Here is an 18,133-nt window from a genome sequence, read left to right on the forward strand (position 1 = left end):
CTTTAATATAGTAGTTATATAAGTTCTGGAGTACTTACGCTCTGGTTGGTCAATATTATGAGGATGCTACAACATAAAAGAACTGACATATGTTAGAGCATGGATGAAGCAATGAAGAAACCAGATTAAACAAACAAGTTTCTCTAGTTGCTACCTTCTTGATTGGTCCAGTCTTGACAGAGTATGGAGTAGGATTTTCCTGCAGAGCACCGTGCTTATATGGTATTTACCTGCGAGTAAAAATTTGATACAATTAAACTCTTGCGTTCATGTACATTACATCAATTCAAACATGTAGTAATTTAGTACAATGGTAGTATTTTTGTGGAGAAAATGAAGCTCACATGATACCACTGGTATACCAAAGGGAAAAAGTCATACTCCAGTATAGTAGTGAACTTACCTCTTGAGAATTGCTGACACTGGTATTTTCTGGCTCCTACTCACAAGTATACATAGTATCTCCTTTGTTGGGAGGAAAATATAAGATTCCATAGTGATCATTCAAATAAACTTTAGCATTCAAAATATATTATAATTAATTACGAATAAAAGACTACATGATTCTTCTATATCTCTAACCCTTTTTGTTTTTTAAATATAGCACTATCAACAAATCGTAACCATTCCTCAACCGAAATCACTGTGTATAATAGTAGGGAGAAGAAAGGGAGTTACAATAGTGAGATATCATACAGTTCACTCTAGCAAAATAGATCAAACAATTATTCATACAAAAGAGGACAGTGCCCAAACAGATAGTTTTTATTGGTCTGCTCTTGTATGTGAGAAGAAACTGAAATTGGGAAGGGCTATAAGAAATCTTTAAGCAACTACATATTCAATTGTAGCCTGCAATTTCCGATGTCTCCATTCTCCATAAATCGGTGACACTGGAGCTACCAATATTTAACAGTATGCAAAGAAATTGCTGATTACTTCAAGACAAGCTTCATTGCCAAATCTAAATAAGTCAGTTGAAAATAGCTATTTTAAAAACATGATATACAGAGGGGTAAATGCATTATAAACAAAAACAATATATTAGTCTGTGCTATGCGCACATTTTTTGCATATCAATGACACGTTGATGGGTAAGACTGAACCTGGTCTTTTTCATCATGTGTAGACAAAAATCTGAAACAAATATTTCTGCTAGGTGCTTACTGATGAAACACCTGAACATCACACTTGAAATATTCTTTAGGTTAAATCAATTCCAATTTAATGGATGCAAAATGCGTAAAAATATCCTAGTTAAGGAGTTAGATTACCACTTAAAGCAGAGAATTTCCATGAAGGAAAGTATGAACTTACAGAGTCCTAATGGCCCCATAAACAGCACTCAGACCGATCCATAATAAGTGCCATTGCTTTAGTTTAAATTGGTTCCAATTTGAACTAAAATCACGATACTTATTATGTATCGGAGGGGTAAGTAGCTTTGCTTGCTGATTAAGTCTGTGCACTGAATCCAAAGTTTGTGCAGTTGCGCTCACTGGCGTATTTTGAGTAACATTTTTTCAATTATTTTTTCAGTAACATAATGCGAAAAAAAAATGCATACATGACACTTCGTCCTGTCTGCCCCATCTGATCCAATATTTGAGGTGATGCTAACCATGACTTCATGAGAACCAAGAGTTAGCATCTCTGCATGCCCAGCCCATCGATCTATTAAAACAAATATTGTGTATCATCTATTAAAACAAATATTGTGTATCAACGTGCGTATAGGTGAATGATCAAAACCATGTACTGATTAACAAACCATGTACTGAATGATCAAAACCATGTACTGATCAGCCCATCGATCTATTAAAACAAATATTGTGTATCAACGTGCGTATAGGTGAATGATCAAAACCATGTCTCAAAACCGGAGGTGAAGGAGGAGCAGGACGACGAGGAAGGCGCGAAGGCCACGCAGTTGGCGGAGTACGAGCGGCAGCAGCGCCTCATCGCCAGCAACGACGACACCGAGGACTGCCCATGCTTGCACGCGGCGTGCATGGCGTCGTTGAACGATAAGGACGCCTGGAGGGGCGACCTCGACGCGGCAATCGCCATGTCCATCCGCGACGCTGGGGTGCCGCTCGTCGACCTCACCAACGATGGCGAAGCCGGGCCAAGCGACGCGGTGAAGGATGAGCCCGTAGACGAGCCCGACGAGTGCGGCAAGCAGGATGTCATCATCGACAACATGTACAACTTCCACCAGTACTACAACCCCTCTGGCCGCCGTAAGTACTAGTAGATTATGGTTTAGGTTTAAATTTCATCGAATTTCATTCGAATCTATGTAATATATAGCAAGTTTGAATGAATTAAAATATTCAACTGAAACCGAAATTCGATGTTTGAGATTTTTAAAATTTAAGCGAAAACTGTTGAATATTTGAATTCATGTTTAAGCTGTTTTGGTTAAATTTAAGCGGTTTTGGTTTCCCCCCTTGTTTGGCAAACATCGAATATTCAACTGTTTTTGGTTAAACTTAAGCGGTTTTGGTTTCCCCCCTTGTTTGGCAGACCTCGATGGCGGCACCTAGCCTCGGCTCGGTGACGGCATGACGGACGACGAGGCGGTGGTGTGCCCTGCCGGCGGCGGAGGGAGGGGTGGGGGCGGACTGCAAGGGGTAACCCTAGGTCCCCTTCTCCTCGCCTATCGGCGACCGGAGGGCTGGCTCTTGGCTGCGGCGGTGCCTAGGCGTGTGCGGTGTCTCCGGACTACGCGATCTGCTTGGTGTCTCCGACGGCAACCATGGCCAGCCTGGGATGGTCGCCGGCGTGGGGGCCCTGAAGGAGATATGCCCTAGAGGCAATAATAAAGTTGTTATTATTTATATCTTTATGTTTATGATAAATGTTTATATATCATGCTATAATTGTATTAACCGAAACATTAGTACATGTGTGATATGTAGACAAACAAGAAGTCCCTAGTATGCCTCTTAAACTAGCTTGTTGATTAATGGATGATTAGTTTCATAATCATGAACATTGGATGTTATTAATAACAAGGTTATATCATTATATGAATGATGTAATGGACACACCCAATTAAGCGTAGCATAAGATCTCGTCATTAAGTTATTTGCTATAAGCTTTCGATACATAGTTACCTAGTCCTTATGACCATGAGATCATGTAAATCACTTATACCGGAAAGGTACTTTGATTACACCAAACACCACTGCGTAAATGGGTGGCTATAAAGGTGGGATTAAGTATCCGGAAAGTATGAGTTGAGGCATATGGATCAACAGTGGGATTTGTCCATCCCGATGACGGATAGATATACTCTGGGCCCTCTCGGTGGAATGTCGTCTAATGTCTTGCAAGCATATGAATGAGTTCATAAGAGACCACATACCACGGTTCGAGTAAAGAGTACTTGTCAGGAGACGAGGTTGAACAAGGTATAGAGTGATACCGAAGATCAAACCTCGGACAAGTAAAATATCGCGAGACAAAGGGAATTGGTATCGTATGTGAATGGTTCATTCGATCACTAAAGTCATCGTTGAATATGTGGGAGCCATTATGGATCTCCAGATCCCGCTATTGGTTATTGGTCGGAGTGAGTACTCAACCATGTCCGCATAGTTCACGAACCGTAGGGTGACACACTTAAAGTTGGATGTTGAAATGGTAGAACTTGAATATGGAATGGAGTTCGAATATTTGTTCGGAGTCCCGGATGAGATCCCGGACATCACGAGGAGTTCCGGAATGGTCTGGAGAATAAGATTCATATATAGGATGTCATTTTATGTGAATTAAAATGTCGCGGAAGGTTCTATGGAAGGTTCTAGAAGGTTCTAGAAAAGTCCGGAAGAAACCACCAAGGAAGGTGGAGTCCACATGGGACTCCACCTCCATGGCCGGCCAACCCTAGTGGGGGAGGAGTCCCAAGTGGACTCCCCCTTAGGGGGCCGGCCACCCCCCCATATGGGAGGTGGAACTCCCACCTCTAGTGGGAGTCCTAGCTTGGCTAGGTTTCCCCCTCATATGGAAGGTTTTTGGTTCGGGTCTTATTCGAAGACTTGGAGACCAACTCTTGGGGTTCCACCTATATAATGAGGGCCAAGGGGGAGGGGGCCAGCCACCTCAAACACCACCAAGGTGGCCGCACCCCATAGTGGCCGGCGCCCCCCTCTCCCCAAACCCTAGCCGCCCCGCTCCTCTACTTCCCGCACGCTTAGCGAAGCTCCGCCGGACTTCTCCACCACCACCGACACCACGCCGTCGTGCTGTCGGATTCAAGAGGAGCTACTACTTCCGCTGCCCGCTGGAACGGGGAGGTGGACGTCGTCTTCATCAACAACCGAACGTGTGACCGAGTACGGAGGTGCTACCCGTTCGTGGCGCCGGAACCGATCGTGATCAAGATCTTCTACGCGCTTTTGCAAGCGGCAAGTGAACGTCTACCGCAGCAACAAGAGCCTCATCTTGTAGGCTTTGGAATCTCTTCAAGGGTGAGACTCGATACCCCCTCGTTGCTACCGTCTTCTAGATTGCATCTTGGCTTGGATTGCGTGTTCGCGGTAGGAAATTTTTTGTTTTCTATGCAACGTTGTCCTACAGTGGTATCAGAGCCGTGTCTATGCATAGATGGTTGCACGAGTAGAACACAATGGTTTGTGGGCGTTGATGCTCTTGTTATCTTTAGTTTGAGTACTTTGCATCTTTGTGGCATAGTGGGATGAAGCGGCTCGGACTAACTTTACATGACCGCGTTCATGAGACTTGTTCCTCGTTCGACATGCAACTTGTATTGCATAAGAGGCTTTGCGGGTGTCTGTCTCTCCTACTATAGTGAAGATTCAATTTACTCTTCTATTGAAAACATTAGTATCAACGTTGTGGTTCATGTTCGTAGGTAGATTAGATCTCTCTCGAAAACCCTAAACCACGTAAAATATGCAAACCAAATTAGAGACATCTAACTTGTTTTTGCAGGGTTTGGTGATGTGTGATACGTGTACAACACGCGTCCGTTGGGAACCCCAAGAGGAAGGTGTGATGCGTACAGCGGCAAGTTTTCCCTCAGTATGAAACCAAGGTTATCGAACCAGTAGGAGCCAAGAAGCACGTTGAAGGTTGATGGCGGCGGGATGTAGTGCGGCGCAACACCAGAGATTCCGGCGCCAACGTGGAACCTGCACAACACAACCAAAGTACTTTGCCCCAACGAAACAGTGAGGTTGTCAATCTCACCGGCTTGCTGTAACAAAGGATTAGATGTATAGTGTGGATGATGATTGTTTGCAGAAAACAGTAGAACAGTATTGCAGTAGATTGTATTTCAGTAAAGAGAATTGGACCGGGGTCCACAGTTCACTAGAGGTGTCTCTCCCATAAGATAAACAGCATGTTGGGTGAACAAATTACAGTTGGGCAATTGACAAATAGAGAGGGCATGACCATGCACATACATATTATGATGAGTATTGTGAGATTTAATTGGGCATTACGACAAAGTACATAGACCGCCATCCAGCATGCATCTATGCCTAAAAAGTCCACCTTCAGGTTATCATCCGAACCCCCTCCAGTATTAAGTTGCTAACAACAGACAATTGCATTAAGTATTGCGCGTAATGTAATCAGTGACTACATCCTTGAACATAGCACCAATGTTTTATCCCTAGTTGCAACAGCACATCCATAACCTTAGAGGTTCTTGTCACCCCTCCAGATTCACGGAGACATGAACCCACTATCGAGCATAAATACTCCCTCTTGGAGTTACTAGCATCAACTTGGCCAGAGCATCTACTAATAACGGAGAGCATGCAAGATCATAAACAACACATAGACATAACTTTGATAATCAACATAAGAAGTATTCTCTATTCATCGGATCCCAACAAACGCAACATATAGAATTACAGATAGATGATCTTGATCATGTTAGGCAGCTCACAAGACCCGACAATTAAGCACAATGGGGAGAAGACAACCATCTAGCTACAGCTATGGACCCATAGTCCAGGGGTAGACTACTCACACATCACTCCGGAGGCGACCATGGCGGCGTAGAGTCCTCCGGGAGATGAATCCCCTCTCCGGCAGGTGCCGGAGGCGATCTCCTGAATCCCCCGAGATGGGATTGGCGGCGGCGGCGTCTCAGTAAGGTTTTCCGTATCGTGGCTCTCGGTACTGGGGGTTTCGCGACGGAGGCTTTAAGTAGGTGGAAGGGCAAGTCAGGAGGGGGCACGAGGGCCCCACACCACAGGTCGGCGCGGCCAAGGGGGGGGGGCCGCGCCGCCCTAGGGTTTGGGCACCTCGTGGCCCCACTTCGTTGACTCTTCGGTCTTCTGGAAGCTTCGTGGCAAAATAGGACCCTGGGCGTTGATTTCGTCCAATTCTGAGAATATTTCGTTACTAGGATTTCTGAAACCAAAAACAGCAGAAAACAAAGAATCGGCACTTCGGCATCTTGTTAATAGGTTAGTTCCAGAAAATGCACGAATATGACATAAAGTGTGCATAAAACATGTAGATAACATCAATAATGTGGCATGGAACATAAGAAATTATCGATACGTTGGAGACGTATCAGCATCCCCAAGCTTAGTTCTGCTCGTCCCGAGCAGGTAAAATGATAACAAAGATAATTTCTGGAGTGACATGCCATCATAACCTTGATCATACTATTTGTAAAGCATATGTAGCGAATGCAGCGATCAAAACAATGTATATGACATGAGTAAACAAGTGAATCATATAGCAAAGACTTTTCATGAATAGCACTTCAAGACAAGCATCAATAAGTCTTGCATAAGAGTTAACTCATAAAGCAATAATTCAAAGTAAAGGTATTGAATCAACACAAAGGAAGATTAAGTTTCAGCGGTTGCTTTCAACTTGTAACATGTATATCTCATGGATATTGTCAACATAGAGTAATATAATAAGTGCAATATGCAAATATGTAGGAATCAATGCATAGTTCACACAAGTGTTTGCTTCTTGAGGTGGAGAGAAATAGGTGAACTGACTCAACAATGAAAGTAAAAGAATGGTCCTCATAGAGGAAAAGCATCGATTGCTATATTTGTGCTAGAGCTTTGATTTTGAAAACATGAAACAATTTTGTCAACGGTAGTAATAAAGCATATGTATCATGTAAATTATATCTTACAAGTTGCAAGCCTCATGCATAGTATACTAATAGTGCCCGCACCTTGTCCTAATTAGTTTGGACTACCGGATCATCACAATGCACATGTTTTAACCAAGTGTCACAATGGGGTACCTCTATGCCGCCTGTACAAAGGTCTAAGGAGAAAGCTCGCATTGGATTTCTCGCTATTGATTATTCTCAACTTAGACATCCATACCGGGACAACATAGACAACAGATAATGGACTCCTCTTTTATGCATAAGCATGTAACAACAATTAATAATTTTCTCATATGAGATTGAGGATATATGTCCAAAACTGAAACTTCCACCATGGATCATGGCTTTAGTTAGCGGCCCAATGTTCTTCTCTAACAATATGCATGCTTAACCATAAGGTGGTAGATCGCTCTTACTTCAGACAAGATGAACATGCATAGCAACTCACATGAAATTCAACAAAGAATAGTTGATGGCGTCCCCAGTAACATGGTTATCGCACAACAAGCAACTTAATAAGAGATAAAGTGCATAAGTACATATTCAATACCACAATAGTTTTTAAGCTATTTGTCCCATGAGCTATATATTGTAAGGTGAATGATGGAATTTTAAAGGTAGCACTCAAGCAATTTACTTTGGAATGGCGGAGAAATACCATGTAGTAGGTAGGTATGGTGGACACAAATGGCATAGTGTTTGGCTCAAGTATTTTGGATGCATGAGAAGTATTCCCTCTCGATACAAGGTTTAGGCTAGCAAGATTATTTGAAACAAACACAAGGATGAACCGGTGCAGCAAGACTCACATAAAAGACATATTGTAAACATTATAAGACTCTACACCATCTTCCTTGTTGTTCAAACTCAATACTAGAAATTATCTAGACCTTAGAGAGACCAAATATGCAAACCAAATTTTAGCATGCTCTTTGTATTTCTTCATTAATGGGTGCAAAGCATATGATGCAAGAGCTTAAACATGAGCACAAAAATTGCCAAGTATCACATTACCCAAAACATTTATAGCAATTACTACATGTATCATTTTCCAATTCCAACCATATAACAATTTAACGAAGAAGAAACTTCGCCATGAATACTATGAGTAGAAGCTAAGGACATACTTGTCCATATGCTACAGCGGAGCGTGTCTCTCTCCCATAAAGTGAATGCTAGGATCCATTTTATTCAAACAAAACAAAAACAAAAAACAAACCGACGCTCCAAGCAAAGCACATAAGATGTGATGGAATAAAAATATAGTTTCAGGGGAGGAACCTGATAATGTTGTCGATGAAGAAGGGGATGCCTTGGGCATCCCCAAGCTTAGACGCTTGAGTCTTCTTAGAATTTGCAGGGGTGAACCACCGGGGCATCCCCAAGCTTAGAGCTTTCACTCTCCTTGATCATGTTGCATCATACTCCTCTCTTGATCCTTGAAAACTTCCTCCACACCAAACTCGAAACAACTCATTAGAGGGTTAGTGCACAATAAAAATTAACATGTTCAGAGGTGACATAATCATTCTTAACACTTCTGGACATTGCATAAAGCTACTGGACATTAATGGATCAAAGAAATTCATCCAACATAGCAAAAGAGGCAATGCGAAATAAAAGGCAGAATCTGTCAAAACAGAACAGTTCGTATTGACGAATTTTAAAATGGCACCAGACTTGCTCAAATGAAAATGCCCAAATTGAATGAAAGTTGCATACATATCTGAGGATCACTCACGTAAATTGGCATATTTTTCTGAGTTACCTACAGAGAATTTAGCCCAGATTCGTGACAGCAAAGAAATCTGAAACTGCGCAGTAATCCAAATCTAGTATGAACTTTACTATCAACGACTTTACTTGGCACAACAAAACACAAAACTAAGATAAGGAGAGGTTGCTACAGTAGTAAACAACTTCCAAGACACAAAATAAAAACAAAGTACTGTAGGTAAAAACATGGGTTGTCTCCCATAAGCGCTTTTCTTTAACGCCTTTCAGCTAGGCGCAGAAAGTGTGTATCAAGTATTATCAAGAGACGAAGCATCAACATCATAATTTGTTCTAATAATAGAATCAAAAGGTAACTTCATTCTCTTTCTAGGGAAGTGTTCCATACCTTTCTTGAGAGGAAATTGATATTTTATATTACCTTCCTTCATATCAATAGTAGCACCAACAGTTCGAAGAAAAGGTCTTCCCAATATGATGGGGCAAGATGCATTGCATTCAATATCCAAGACAACAAAATCAACGGGGACAAGGTTATTGTTAACGGTAATGCGAACATTATCAACTTTCCCCAAAGGGTTCTTTGTAGAATGATCAGCAAGATTAACATCCAAATAACAATTTTTTAGCGGTGGCAAGTCAAGCATATTATAAATTTTCTTAGGCATAACAGAAATACTTGCACCAAGATCACATAAAGCATTACAATCAAAATCTTTAACCTTCATCTTAATGATGGGCTCCCAACCATCCTCTAGCTTTCTAGGAATAGAGGCTTCGCGCTCTAGTTTCTCTTCTCTAGCTTTTATGAGAGCATTTGTAATATGTTGTGTGAAAGCCAAATTTATAGCACTAGCATTAGGACTTTTAGCAAGTTTTTGTAAGAACTTTATCACTTCAGAGATGTGGCAATCATCAAAATTTAAACAATTATAATCTAAAGCAATGGGATCATCATCCCCAATGTTGGAAAAAATTTCAGCAGCTTTATCACAGGCAGTTTCAGCAGTTTCAGCAGTTTTAGCAGTTTCAGGCAGTTTCTCGCGCTTTGCATTAGAAGTGGAAACATTGCTAACACCAATTCTTTTATTAGTATTAGTAGGAGGTGCAGAAACATGTGTAGCATTAGCATTACTAGTGGTGGTAATAGTCCAAACTTTAGCTACATTCTTCTCTTTAGCTAGTTTTTCATTTTCTTCTCTATCCCACCTAGCACGCAGTTCAGCCATTAATCTTATATTCTCATTAATTCTAACTTGGATGGCATTTGCTGTAGTAACAATTTTATTTTCAATGTCCCTATTAGGCATAACTTTCGATTTCAAAAGATCAACATCAGAGGCAAGTCTATCAACTTTAGAAGCAAGTATATCAATTTTCCCAAGCTTTTCTTCAACAGATTTGTTAAAAGCAGTTTGTGTACTAATAAATTCTTTAAGCATGGCTTCAAGTCCAGGGGGTGAATTCCTATTATTGTTGTAAGAATTCCCATAAGAATTACCATAGCCGTTGCCATTATTATAAGGATATGGCCTATAGTTGTTACTAGAATTGTTCCGGTAAGCATTGTTGTTGAAATTATTATTTTTAATGAAGTTTACATCAACATGTTCTTCTTGTGCAACCAATGAAGCTAACGGAACATTATTAGGATCAACATTAGTCCTATCATTCACAAGCATAGACATAATAGCATCAATCTTATCACTCAAGGAAGAGGTTTCTTCGACAGAATTTACCTTCTTACCTTGTGGAGCTCTTTCCGTGTGCCATTCAGAGTAATTGATCATCATATTATCAAGAAGCTTTGTTGCTTCACCAAGAGTGATGGACATAAAGGTACCTCCAGCAGCTGAATCCAATAAATTCCGCGAAGAAAAATTTAGTCCTGCATAGAAGGTTTGGATGATCATCCAAGTAGTCAGTCCATGTGTTGGGTAATTTTTAACCAAAGATTTCATTCTTTCCCAAGCTTGAGCAACATGTTCAGTATCTAATTGTTTAAAATTCATTATGCTACTCCTCAAAGATATAATTTTAGCAGGGGAATAATATCTACCAATAAAAGCATCCTTGCATTTAGTCCATGAATCAATACTATTCTTAGGCAGAGATAGCAACCAATCTTTAGCTCTTCCTCTTAATGAGAAAGGGAACAATTTTAATTTTATAATGTCACCATCTACATCCTTATACTTTTGCATTTCACATAGTTCAACAAAATTATTGAGATGGGCAGCAGCATCATCAGAACTAACACCAGAAAATTGCTCTCGCATAACAAGATTCAGTAAAGCAGGTTTAATCTCAAAGAATTCTGCTGTAGTAGCAGGTGGAGCAATAGGTGTGCATAAGAAATCATTATTATTTGTGGTTGTGAAGTCACACAACTTAGTATTTTCAGCGGTAGCCATTTTAGCAACAGTAAATAAAGCAAACTAGATAAAGTAAGTGCAAGTAACTAATTTTTTTGTGTTTTTGATATAACAAACAAGATAGCAAATAAAGTAAAACTAGCAACTAATTTTTTTGTATTTTGATTTAGTGCAGCAAACAAAGTAGTAAATAAAACTAAGCAAGACAAAAACAAAGTAAAGAGATTGAGAAGTGGAGACTCCCCTTGCAGCGTGTCTTGATCTCCCGCAACGAGCGCAGAAAAAAGCTGCTTGATACGCGTACAACACGCGTCCGTTGGGAACCCCAAGAGGAAGGTGTGATGCGTACAGCGGCAAGTTTTCCCTCAGTATGAAACCAAGGTTATCGAACCAGTAGGAGCCAAGAAGCACGTTGAAGGTTGATGGCGGCGGGATGTAGTGCGGCGCAACACCAGAGATTCCGGCGCCAACGTGGAACCTGCACAACACAACCAAAGTACTTTGCCCCAACGAAACAGTGAGGTTGTCAATCTCACCGGCTTGCTGTAACAAAGGATTTGATGTATAGTGTGGATGATGATTGTTTGCAGAAAACATGAGAACAGTATTGCAGTAGATTGTATTTCAGTAAAGAGAATTGGACCGGGGTCCACAGTTCACTAGAGGTGTCTCTCCCATAAGATAAACAGCATGTTGGGTGAACAAATTACAGTTGGGCAATTGACAAATAGAGAGGGCATGACCATGCACATACATATTATGATGAGTATTGTGAGATTTAATTGGGCATTACGACAAAGTACATAGACCGCCATCCAGCATGCATCTATGCCTAAAAAGTCCACCTTCAGGTTATCATCCGAACCCCCTCCAGTATTAAGTTGCTAACAACAGACAATTGCATTAAGTATTACGCGTAATGTAATCAGTGACTACATCCTTGAACATAGCACCAATGTTTTATCCCTAGTGGCAACATCACATCCATAACCTTAGAGGTTCTTGTCACCCCTCCAGATTCACGGAGACATGAACCCACTATCGAGCATAAATACTCCCTCTTGGAGTTACTAGCATCAACTTGGCCAGAGCATCTACTAATAACGGAGAGCATGCAAGATCATAAACAACACATAGACATAACTTTGATAATCAACATAACAAGTATTCTCTATTCATCGGATCCCAACAAACGCAACATATAGAATTACAGATAGATGATCTTGATCATGTTAGGCAGCTCACAAGACCCGACAATTAAGCACAATGGGGAGAAGACAACCATCTAGCTACAGCTATGGACCCATAGTCCTGGGGTAGACTACTCACACATCACTCCGGAGGCGACCATGGCGGCGTAGATTCCTCCGGGAGATGAATCCCCTCTCCGGCAGGGTGCCGGAGGCGATCTCCTGAATCCCCCGAGATGGGATTGGCGGCGGCGGCGTCTCAGTAAGGTTTTCCGTATCGTGGCTCTCGGTACTGGGGGTTTCGTGACGGAGGCTTTAAGTAGGCGGAAGGGCAAGTCAGGAGGGGGCACGAGGGCCCCACACCACAGGTCGGCGCGGCCAAGGGGGGGGGGCCGTGCCGCCCTAGGGTTTGGGCACCTCGTGGCCCCACTTTGTTGACTCTTCGGTCTTCTGGAAGCTTCGTGGCAAAATAGGACCCTGGGCGTTGATTTCGTCCAATTCCGAGAATATTTCATTACTAGGATTTCTGAAACCAAAAACAGCAGAAACAAAGAATCGACACTTCGGCATCTTGTTAATAGGTTAGTTCCAGAAAATGCACGAATATGACATAAAGTGTGCATAAAACATGTAGATAACATCAATAATCTGGCATGGAACATAAGAAATTATCGATATGTTGGAGACGTATCAATGTGATATGGCCATAATGTGATGATGAATATGTATGAGATGATCATTATTGTATTGTGGCAACCGGCAGGAGCCTTATGGTTGTCTTTAAATTTCATGTTGAGTAGTATTTCAAAGTAGTTGTAATAGTTGCTACATGGAGGACAATCATGGAGACGGCGCCATTGACCTTGACGCTACGCCGACGATGATGGAGATCATGCCCGAAGATAATGGAGATCATGTCCGTGCTTTGGAGATGAAGATCAAAGGCGCAAAGACAAAAGGGCCATATCATATCACATATGAACTGCATGTGATGTTAATCCTTTTATGCATCTTATTTTGCTTAGATCGCGACGGTAGCATTATAAGATGATCCCTCACTAAAATCTCAAGATAATAAAGTGTTCATCCTTAGTAGCACCGTTACCAAGTCTTGTCGTTTCGAAGCATCTCGTGATGATCGGGTGTGATAGATTCAATAAGTACATACAACGGGTGCAAGACAGTTTTGCACATGCGGATACTAAGGTGGCCTTGACGAGCCTAGCATGTACAGACATGGTCTCGGAACATGTGATACCGAAAGGTAGAGCATGAATCATATGGTTGATATGATGAACACTTTGAGTGTTCGCCATTGAAATCACACTTTATCTCGTGATGATCGGGTTTAGGTGTGGTGGATTTGGTTCGTGTGATCACTAAGACAATGCGAGGGATATTGTTTTGAGTGGGAGTTCACCTAGTTTTTAATTATGTTGAATTAAAATTTGAACTCAATTTGTCATAAACTTAGTCTAAACTTTTGCAAATATATGTTGTAGAGATGGCGTCCCCAATCAATTTTAACCAGTTCCTAGAGAAAGAAAAACTTAAGAGCAACGGTAGCAACTTCACCGACTGGTTCCGTCATGTGAGGATCTTCCTCTCTGGCGGAAATCTGCAATATGTGCTTGATGCACCGCTAGGTGACCCTCCTGCAGAAACTGACCGATGAAGTAAAAGCTGTTTACGCGACTCGGAAAACTCGGTACTCTCAAGTTCAGTGTGCCATCCTGTGCAGTCTGGAATCCGATCTTCAAAAACATTTTGAGCACCACGATCCTCATGAGTTGATGAATGAGCTGAAAGCTATATTCGAGACTCATGCGGCCGTGGAATGCTATGAAGCATCGAAACATTTCTTCAGCTGTATGATGGAAGAAGGCCCGCAGCTCCGTTAGTGAGCACATGCTCGCCATGACCGGGCATGCGAAGAAACTCAGTGACTTGGGAATAGTGATTCCTAACAGACTGGGGATTAATCGTGTCCTTCAATCACTGCCACCAAGTTACAAGAACTTTGTGATGAACTACAATATGCGTAACATGAACAAGGAGTTACTCGAACTCTTTGGCATGCTAAAAGCTGCTGAGATTGAGATCAAGAAAGAGCACCAAGTGTTGATGGTCAACAAAACCACCAGTTTCAAGAAACAGGGCAAGTCTAAGGGAAAATTCAAGAAGGGTGGCAAGAAAGCTGCCACGCCTCCTATGAAACCTAAGAACGGCCCTAAGCCTGATGCTGAGTGATATTACTGCAAGGAGAAGGGACACTGGAAGCGTAATTGCTCCAAGTATCTGGCTGATCTGAAGAGCGGCCTTGTCAAGAAGAAGAAAGAAGGTATATCTGATATACATGTTATAGATGTTCATTTCACTGGTTCTCGTTCTAGTACCTGGGTATTTGATACTGGTTCGGTTGCTCATATTTGTAACTCGAAACAGGAACTAAAGAATAAACGACAACTGTTGAAAGATGAAGTGACGATGCGCGTTGGAAACGGATCCAAGGTCAATGTGATCGCAGTAGGCACACTTCCTCTACATCTACCTTCAGGATTAGTTTTAAGCCTAAATAATTGTTATTATGTACCTGCGTTGAGCATGAACATTATATCTGGATCTTGTTTAATGCAAGACGGTTATTCATTCAAGTCTGAGAATAATGGTTGTTCTATTTTTATGAATAATATCTTTTATGGTCGAGCACCACAAAAGAATGGCTTATTTCTGTTAGATCTCGATAGTAGTGATACGCATATACATAACGTTAATGCTAAACGAATTAAATTGAATGATAATTCTACTTATATGTGGCACTGTCGTCTTGGTCATATTAGAGTGAAACGCATGAAGAAACTCCATGCTGATGGATTACTTGAGTCACTTGACTTTGAGTCACTTGATAGATGCGAAGCATGTCTAATGGGAAAAATGACTAAGACTCCATTTTCTGGTATGATGGAGCGAGCTACTGACTTATTGGAAATCATACATACCGATGTGTGTGGACCAATGAGCGTAGCATCGCGCGGTGGTTATCGTTATGTTCTAACCTTCACAGATGATCTGAGTAGATATGGGTATATCTATTTCATGAAACATAAATCCGAAACTTTCGAGAAGTTTAAGGAATTCCAAAGTGAATTAGAAAATCAACGTAACAAGAAGATTAAATTTCTACGATCTGATCGTGGAGGTGAATATCTAAGTTATGAGTTTGGCATGCATTTAAAGAAATGCGGAATACTTTCACAATTGACACCGCCGGGAACACCTCAACGTAACGGTGTGTCCGAACGTCATAATCGAACTCTCTTAGATATGGTTCGTTCTATGATGTCTCTTACTGATTTGCCGTTATCATTTTGGAGTTATGCATTAAAGACAACCGCATTCACTTTAAATAGAGCACCATCAAAATCCATAGAAACGACACCGTATGAATTATGGTTTAAATAAGAAACCTAAGCTGTCGTTCCTGAAAGTTTGGGGTTGCGAAGCCTATGTAAAGAAGTTACAACCGGACAAGCTAGAACCCAAAGCGGAGAAATGCGTCTTCATAGGATACCCTAAGGAAACTATAGGGTATACTTTCTATCACAAATCCGAAGGCAAAATCTTTGTTGCTAAGAACAGAACCTTTCTTGAGAAAGAATTTCTCACTAAAGAAGTGACTGGAAGAAAAGTAGAACTCGATGAGATTGATGAATCTATACTCGTTGATCAGAGTAGCGCAGTACCGGAAATTGTACCTGTACCGCCTACACCGGCAACAGAGGAAGCTAATGATAATGATCATGAAACTTCGAACGAGGAAACTACTGAACCTCACAGATCGACAAGGGAGCGTACCACTCCTGATTGGTATGATCCTTGTCTAAATGTCATGATTGTGGATAACAATGATGTGGACCCTGCGACGTATGAAGAAGCGATGATGAGCCCAGATTCCAACAAATGGCAAGAAGCCATGAAATCCGAAATGGGATCCATGTATGATAACAAAGTATGGACTTTGGTAGACTTACCTGATAGCCGAAAGGCTGTCGAGAATAAATGGATCTTCAAAAGAAAAACAGGTGCTGATGGTAATATTACTGTCTATAAAGCTCGACTTGTCGCAAAGGGTTTCTGACAAATTCAAGGAGTTGACTACGATGAGACTTTCTCACCTGTAGCAAAGCTAAAATCTGTGAGGATTTTGTTAGCAATAGCTGCATTTTTCGATTATGAGATTTGGCAGATGGATGTCAAAACGGCGTTCCTTAATGGAGACATTGAGGAAGAGTTGTATATGGTACAACCCAAAGGTTTTGTCGATCCTAAAAATGCTGACAAAGTATGCAAACTTCAGCGTTCAATCTATGGACTGAAGCAAGCATCGAGAAGTTGGAACCGACGTTTTGATAAGGTGATCAAAGACTTCGGGTTTATACAGTGTCATGGAGAGGCCTGTATTTACAAGAAAGTGAGTGGGAGCTCTGTAGCATTCCTGATATTATATGTAGATGACATATTATTGATCGGAAATGATATAGAACTATTAAGCAGTGTTAAAGGTTATTTGAATAATAGTTTTTCAATGAAAGACCTTGGTGAAGCATCGTATATATTAGGCATCAAGATTTATAGAGATAGATCAAGACGCCTAATAGGGCTATCACAGAGTACATATCTGGACAAGATTCTAAAGAAGTTTAGAATGGACGAAAGTAAGAAAGGGTTCTTACCTATGTTACCAGGCAAGGTATTGAGTAAGACTCAAGGACCGGCTACGGCAGAAGAAAGAGAAAGGATGAGTAATATCCCCTATGCCTCGGCAGTAGGTGATACGTCTCCGACGTATCGATAATTTCTTATGTTCCATGCCACATTATTGATGATATCTACATGTTATATGCACATTTTATGTCATATTTATGCGTTTTCTGGAACTAACCTATTGACGAGATGCCGAAAGGCCAGTTGCTGTTTTCTGCTGTTTTTGGTTTCAGAAATCCTAGTAACGAAATATTCTCGGAATTGGACGAAATCAACGCCCAGGTTCCTATTTTCACAGGAAGCATCCAGAACACCCGAGAGCCGCCAGAGGTGGGCCACAGGGCCCCCAGATGATAGGGTGGCGCGGCCCACCCCCTGGCCGCGCGGCCCTATGGTGTCGTCGCCCCTTCGACCTTCTGACGCCACCTCTTCACCTATATAAAGGTCCCAGACCTAAAACCTCGATACGAAAAAGCCACGGTACGAGAAACCTTCCAGAGCCGCCGCCATCGCGAAGCCAAGATCTGGGGGACAGGAGTCTCTGTTCCGGCACGCCGCCGGGACGGGGAAGTGCCCCCGGAAGGCTTCTCCATCGACACCACCGCCATCTCCATCAACGCTGCTGTCTCCCATGAGGAGGGAGTAGTTCTCCATCGAGGCTCGGGGCTGTACCGGTAGCTATGTGGTTAATCTCTCTCCATGTACTTCAATACAATAATCTCATGAGCTGCTTTACATGATTGAGATTCATATGAGTTTTGTATCACTATTCCTCTATGTGCTACTCTAGTGATGTTATTAAAGTAGTCTATTCCTCCTGTACGGTGTAATGTGGACAGTGTGTGCACCGTGTAGTACTTGGCGTATGCTATGATCGTGATCTCTTGTAGATTGTGAAGTTAACTATTACTGTGATGGTATTGATGCGATCTATTCCT

Source organism: Lolium perenne, chromosome 3, assembly GCF_019359855.2.
Source record: "Lolium perenne isolate Kyuss_39 chromosome 3, Kyuss_2.0, whole genome shotgun sequence".
Taxonomy (NCBI): domain Eukaryota; kingdom Viridiplantae; phylum Streptophyta; class Magnoliopsida; order Poales; family Poaceae; genus Lolium; species Lolium perenne.